The sequence below is a fragment of the Panthera leo genome, chromosome B4, assembly GCF_018350215.1.
Source record: "Panthera leo isolate Ple1 chromosome B4, P.leo_Ple1_pat1.1, whole genome shotgun sequence".
NCBI classification, from domain to species: Eukaryota; Metazoa; Chordata; class Mammalia; order Carnivora; family Felidae; genus Panthera; species Panthera leo.
This window is the reverse complement of record NC_056685.1, coordinates 25,682,721-25,689,986: the sequence shown is the minus strand read 5'-3', so window position 1 is coordinate 25,689,986 and position 7,266 is coordinate 25,682,721. Positions and strand designations below refer to the sequence as shown.

The window sequence follows — 7,266 nt, the reverse complement described above, 5'->3', positions numbered from 1 at the left end:
TCTCTCTGTAATGATAACATTTTTAGGTGGTATACAAATTGGTAGGACTAGAACATTTCCACATCCCCCAAGGGTCCAGAACTCACTGGAAGGTGGGCAGTCACACTGGCCAGGACACAGGGTAATGTGGCATTCCTTCCTCTGGCCCCTTGGTTCCCAACGAAGCGCGCAGCCTGTGATAATGTCAGGGATTACATCACGGTTCCACTAGAACTGACAGGAACTATCTGTGTACCTCCTTTCAAGGGAACGCTCATAAACAGCAGGTTCTCCTGGTTTTTCAACTAAACGTAGCTTCCGTAAGGCCAAAAGTCTCATTGTGAGGAGAAGGAATGGTTGATGTTCTTAACCATGATTGCTCTCTTCCTTGTATAATCAATGTTTATTGCCCTGGTCACTGAAAATCTTAAGGATATGTAAATATATATATAGATATGTTTTAAGTAGGCTCCACTCCAGGGCAGAGCCCACTGCGGGGCTTAAACTCACGACCTGATGAGATCAAGAGTTGGCTTGACCTACTGAGCCACCCAGGTACCCCGAGGCAAGATGTCTTAAATGGTTAAGGATATGAACTATAAAAAAAACTTTTTTTTTTTTTTTTAATTTCTTTATTTAGGTTTGATTGACCTACAGAACACTGAGCACATTTAATGTGTCCAACTTCGTGAGTTTTGGAGAGAAACCCCTGGGACCCCATCACCACCATCTGTGCTATAGACTTTCTCCTCATTTGGAAAGTTTCCTCCTGCCCTATTTATGATTAGGACTGCTCTTTGTTTTTACTTCGTGATATGAACACTCACGTGCGAGTTACCCTCTTACAGGACTGTGCGGTTGGCTGTCAGGACTGTGCCTCGCAGTAGATCTGCAGAACCTGTTCGTTTGTGTAACTGACACTTTGTACCCGCAGCCCCTGGCAACCAGCATTCCACTCTGGGCTTCTCCGAGTGTGTTAGATTCATCCCATAAGAGACACCAGGTAGTATTTGTCCTTCTGGGGCTGGCTTCTTCCACTTGACATAATGTCCTCTAGGATTTGGAGGATTGTCATAGATGGCAGGATTTCCTTCCCTTTTTCCTTTTTCTTTCACTTTTAAGATTTACTTAGTAACTTAGCAACTTTCAAATACACAATAGGGTATTAACTGTAGTCATCATGCTCTGCATTACATCCTGATAACTTATTTTATAACAAGAACTTTAGATCTTTTGACCCCTTTCAAGCCCATTCAGCTACCTCCCCCTACCTGTGGCAACTGCCAGTCTGTTTTTGTATTTTGTGAGCTTGATTTCTTTTTAAAGTTTATTTATTTTGAGAGAGGGAAGGACAGAGAGTGAGGGAGAGAGAGAATCTCAAGCAGGCTCAGAGCCCTATGTGGGGCTCGAACCCATGAACCGTGAAATCATGACTTGAGGTGAAATCAAGAGTCGAATGCTTAACCACCCAGTGCCCCTCTTTTTTTTTTAGATTCCACATATAAGTGAGATAAGATATAGTCTCTGTCTGGCTTGTTTCACTTAGCATAATGCCCTCAACGTCCATCCATGTTGTTGCAAATGGCAAGATTTCGTTAGTTTTTAAGGGCTGAATAGTATTTGTGTGTAATAGTATTTGTGTGCGTGTGCGTGTGTGCAGTCACAATTTCTTTATCCATTCGTCCATTGGTGGACACTTAGGTTGTTTCCATATCTTGGCTATTGTGAATAATGCTGCATAAACATGGAGGTGCATATGTCTTTTTGAATTAGTGTTTGTTTTCTTCCTCCCTCCCTCCCTCCCTCCCTCCCTTCCTTCCTCCTTTCCTCGTTTCTTTTTGATAAATACCCAGAAGTAGAATTGTATCCTTTGGCAGTTCTGCTTTTTGATTTTGGGGGAACCTCCATACTATTTTCAGTAGTGGCTGTACCAATTGACCTTCTCACCACCAAGGCACAAGGATTCTCTTTTATCTATATTTTTAGTGACCTTGTTATTACTTGTCTTTTTGATAATAGGCATTCCAACAGTTACAAGGTGACATCTCACTGTGGTTTTTGATTTGCATTTTCCTGATGGTTAGGGATGTTGAACATCTGTTCGTGTATCTGTTGGCTATCTGTGTGTCATTGGAAAAATGTCTGTTGACATCCTCTGCCCGTTTTTTAATCAGATATGTTTTTGCTATTGAGTTGTAAGAGTTCTTTATAAATTTTGGATATTAACTGCTTGTCGGATATATCATTTGCATGTATCTTCTCTCAGTAGGTTGTCTTTTTCTGTGAATGGTTTCCTTTGCCATGCAGAAGTTTTTTTTTTTTAATTTTTTAGTGTTTATTTTTAAAAGAGAGAGAGAGAGACAGAGCGTGAGCAGGGGAGGGGCAGAGAGAGGGAGACACAGAATCTGAAGCAGGCTCCAGGCTCTAAGCTGTCAGCACAGAGCCCGAGGCGGGGCTTGAACCCACAAACGCAAGATCATGACCCGAGCCAAAGTCAGATGCTCAACTAACTGAGCCACCCAGATGCCCCCGCCATGCAGAAGATTTTTAATTTGATATAATCTCATTTGTGTATTTACTTTTGTTTCCTTTCTCTTTGGAGTCAGTGCACAAAAATATTGCTAAGACTGATGTTGAGCCTACTGCCTGGGCTCTCTTCTAAGAATTTTATGGTTTCAGGTCTTACATTCAAGTCTTTAATCCATTTTGAGTTAATTTTTGTGTATGGTGTAAGATAGAGGTTCTGTTTCATTCTTTTGTGTGTGGCTGTCCTGCATTCCCAACACCATGTTTTGCAGAGACCATTCTTTCCCCATTGTATATTCTTGGCTATTTTGTCATAAATTAATTGACCGTGCATGCTTGGGTTTACTTCTGGGGTGTCTGTTCTGTTCCATTGGTCTGTGTGTCTGTTTTTAAGCCAATATCATACTGTTTTGCCTACTATAGCTTTGTAACATACTTTGAAATCAGCCAGTCAGTTGCCTCCAGCTTTGTTCTTTTTCCTCAGAATTGCCTTGACTGTTGGGGGTCTTTTGTTCTATACAAATTTTAGGATTGTTTTAATTGTTCAAGTTCTGTGAAAATGCCATTGGAATTTTGATAGGGATTGCATTAAATCTGTAGATTACTTTGAGTAGTATGGGCGTTTTAACAATATTCTTCCAGTCCATGAGCATGGAATATCTTTGTGTTGTCTTCAGTTTCTTTTATCCGTGTCTTACAGTTTTTAGTGTACAGATCTTTTACTTCCTTAATTAAATTTATGGCTATATATTTTATTCTTTTTGATGCAATTCTAAATGGCATTGTTGGCTTAACTTCTCTTTCTGATACTTTGTTATTAGTGTATAGAAACAAACAGATTTTTGGATATTGAATTTATACCCTGCAACTTTACTGAATTCACTTACTGGTTTTAACAGGGTTTTTTTTGTTTTGTTTTGTTTTTAGTGGAGTCTTTAGGGTTTTATTTATACATAATATATATATTTTATATATGTATTTATACATCTATGTCATTTGCAAATAGTGACAGTTTTACTTTTTCCTTTCCAATTTGGATGTATTTTCTTTTTCTTGTCTTGTTGCTGTGGCCAGGACTTCCAGTGCTGTGTTGAATAAAAGTGGTGAGAATTGGCATTCTTGTCTTGTTCCTGATCTGAGAGGAAAAACTTACATCTTTTCATCATTGAGCATGTTGTTAGCTATGAGGATTTCCTTCTCTTTGAAGGCTGAATAGTGTTCTAAACCTTTTTGAATTCAAATTCCTGCTTTGTTCATTGCTAGTCTTAAGAATTTGGGAAAGTTATTTAATCTCTGTAGGCCTCAATTTTCTTACCTGAAACAGGCTAATAATCGTACCTACCTCAAATGATGGTAGTGAGAACCAAATCAGATAACACATACATAGCACTTAGCACAGTGCCTGGAGCAAATCAAGGCTCAGTAAATGCTAATTGCTATTCATTATCAATAAACGATATTCCTCAGTACCCTAAAATGCTGACTTTTTTTCCCTCATCTCTGCCAGCTAGTCAACAACCAGATGCTGTCATCTTCCTTATCAGTGTTTCCTGGGTGTCATTCTGCTTTCTATATTCTTACTGTCGTCAGCTTAGCTTAGATGTTCATTGTCTTGTGTAGATTGCAATAATCAGCACTTAGTTGACTAAATGATTCCACTTAGTTATAAATTAATTTACCATATATGCTTTGGTTTACTTCTGGGTTGTCTCTCCTGTTCCACGGATTCCACTTTATTCTATCCATGCAGAAGTGTCTTCCTTTTTAAAAATGTCTTTTGATTCTTGGACTGTACCACTCTGAGTCTACATTACTCCATGGGACCTTCAAAGCCTATTATATTTAGGCCCACGTATGGTTATTTTTCATTCTTCACGCTTACATACCTTCTACTCTAGTGAGACATAGGGATGTGTTCCAAGACATGCAGTTTTGTCTCTCGTCTACATTGACATGCTGGATCGCTTCACAGGCGCATGCCCATTTGGCTCTCATGGTTTTGACTCTGTCCTTGGAAGTTGCAGGTTCCCTCCCCGTGTGTGTTTTTCCTGGTCGCTAATGAGCAGGGCCTGTGTTGTCACACCTTCCTCTTGGCGGGCGCTATGTAGAGGTCTAGATTCTAAGACATTCCATTGTTCTTTTGCTGTTATTAATGTGGAGCCCAGAGTACTAGAAATTGTCTCCTTTATGCTTATACCCCATTGGAAGGAATTTTGCTCCCTGGTTTGTAAACTACAACATCACGATACTTCTTTATATCTGGTGTGCCTAAAACTAGCATGTGTAGTGGAGTGGGTGCATAGTAATGTTTCCTTTTTATTTATTTTTGTCCTCTTAATTTAAGGGGTCTGGGCAGTTGCTAAACCGAGTCTCTTGTTGGTTAAAAAACAGAGAAATGGACTATATATGAGCACGTGTTCCGTTGTTCTCTGTCGTCTCCAGGGTCCTGGGAGTAGCCCACGTCAGGCCTGCCTCTTGTGGTGTGGACACAGTGTGGAGGCTCAGACCTGCCTGAGGGTTTGGCCTGTTCACATCACCTGATCTCACTTTGCACGTCCTCATCTTGGCTCACAATAGTAAAAATAATTTTAAGGGATCATTAAGCCACAGTTTAGACTTGAGTCTTCTTGGATTTGATGATGGAAGCGTTTTAAGACTAAGACATTGAGAGGAGGAAGAATCAGTAGAGGTGTCTTTAGGAACTCTGTCCTGCTTAAATCCCCGGTGCCCGTATGGTATGATTATTGAGTGAATGCATGGATTTCTTAAAGAGCAGGCTGTGCATTTCCAGCGTGTGTAAATGGCTAACCCAAAAGAGTAATTCAGTAGTTCTCAAGGACTCATTGCTCCATGTCTCTGCAGGTGGCTGGCTTTGGAGGAAGAAGTCAGAAGAGGGAATGGGGATCATGATAGGGGTAGGAGGGGAGACATTGGACTTAGAATTGTCACTCTTCTTCCGGCACCTTCCTCTTCACTTCCTTAGGAGACGCTGAGGCTGGTGCCTCTTTCTAGTTTCTACCACTGAGAACTTGCCCACAGTCAAGGCCCACTCTTATAGATTCATTTCAGGAGATCAGACCAGAGTTTAGAGTTGCTAATGAGTCCATTCTTTTTCAAAAAATACGTTAGGAGTCCAACATAGAAGTTGGCTGCTTGGTGAAGAAGTGAACTTCACCCTGTTCACTTGGAGTTACTCAGGCAAGATATGTCAGCTGTGTTCTGTGTGATATTGTAATTGGGTGAGAGAATTGAACCCCTTTTTGTTTTTTTTCTTTAATAATTTGGGTAAAATTTAAAACCTATTGACTAGCAAAGAAAACACAATAAATGCCATAGGACCTTCACCAAGGTGAACAGATGTTCTCGTTTTGGCAAACTTGTTTCAGATTTTTTTGATGAAAGCAATGAAACATTGTAGATAAAGTTGTATATATTGTTCCCCTTCCTACTTCTATTCCCCCTTCCTCCCCACAAGCAGTTGCTAGCAGGGATTTGCATATTTCTTTCCGTCTTTTGCTAAATATGCTTTTATATATGGATGTTCCTATAATTTAAAGGACATATATGATGTAAGTGATCATTAATGTAAATCATACTGCAGGTTTCATTCTGTTATTTGGTTTAAAAGAATCACGTGTTGATGGTGGCTAGTTCTGCAGATTCAGAGACCGGATGACATTTTCCATTCTAACTTCTTTGTGTTGTCCGCAGAGGTCGTCTTTATATATCTGGTTACTTATGGAAACCTATCCTTGGTTCCCTGACATTTAGTACCCATTCTTATTTGTATGCCTTAAATTGATGAGCATTTTAAGAATTTACACCATTAATAAGTTGAAAGCCTCCTTTTTTTGGCTAAGATTTCCATAGGCATGTTAGCAGACAGTCTCAATATTTTGTGTTCCAAAAGGATGCTGCAGAGATGTTGCTGTGGGTGTGGGAGAGTTTGCAAGGGACATGAGTAGGTGGCAGGGAGTTTTTGGCTAGAAGGAATATAGGCAGAAAAGCTGTTGCTAGGGCCATTTTGGGGACTTGCCATTGAGTGGGGAAGTGTTAGGTTATCAAGTTTTTTTTTTTTCTTTCTTTTTTTTTTTTTTTTTTGGTAACCGTTGGTAGTTTTCTAATTGGAACAATGTCCCCTTTGATTTAATATGCATAAACATGAAATTAATATTTAATTAGTAATGTTGATCCAACCCTGTTCTAACGAAGCTCTGGTCTCCTTGACTGCACTGTCTTTTGGTTGTTTTCACTTGGGTATCTCATCTTGACCTCATTCAAAGATCGGAAGTGGAAAAACAGGTTCCACTTTTTAATTTACCCAGCTCCTGTTTATGGCGCCACTGTCTTGCGTGTCTAAGATCCGGAGATGTGGAGCCATCAATTCCTAGCATGTCTTTAATGTTTTATTCTTACAGCTGGCTTTTCCCCTCACCATCCTGTCCTGCCCTAGTCTCTTGTCCTCCAGTCTCCATGCTGTCGTTCTAGTCCCAGTACGCTCACCCCTGACCAAGGTAACTGTAGTCGATGCTTTGCTGAATATGCAGCCATCGGTTTATCCTGGATCCTGTTATCAGATTTTAGAACCTTTCTTGCATTTCTTTATTTTTAAAGAGGACTTCTTCCTCGTGGGTTTTTAAGGGCCCTGAAGTTGCTATTTGTTCCGAGTCAGTTCTACCACTTACCAACTCTAGGACCTTATGTAGATCGTAAACGTTTGTAAGACTCGGTTTCCTTCTAGGCAAACCGAGGCAGTCATGA

At 40.1% G+C, this 7,266-nt stretch overlaps 1 protein-coding gene across 2 annotated transcripts in view; it reads left to right on the top strand.

Moving 5' to 3' along the window:
- The window catches only part of MPP7 (membrane palmitoylated protein 7), a 279,215-nt gene that overhangs the window by 1,900 nt on the left and 270,049 nt on the right, over window positions 1-7,266 (top strand). Inside the window, exon 1 of one of the 2 annotated variants that reach the window (XM_042945203.1) lies at window positions 696-982. The exons of the other annotated variant lie outside the window; for it this stretch is intronic. The gene's annotated coding sequence lies outside the window, so the exon portion shown is untranslated. Of the gene's footprint in view, window positions 1-695; window positions 983-7,266 lie in introns of those variants that run through there. 2 annotated transcript variants of the gene reach the window in all.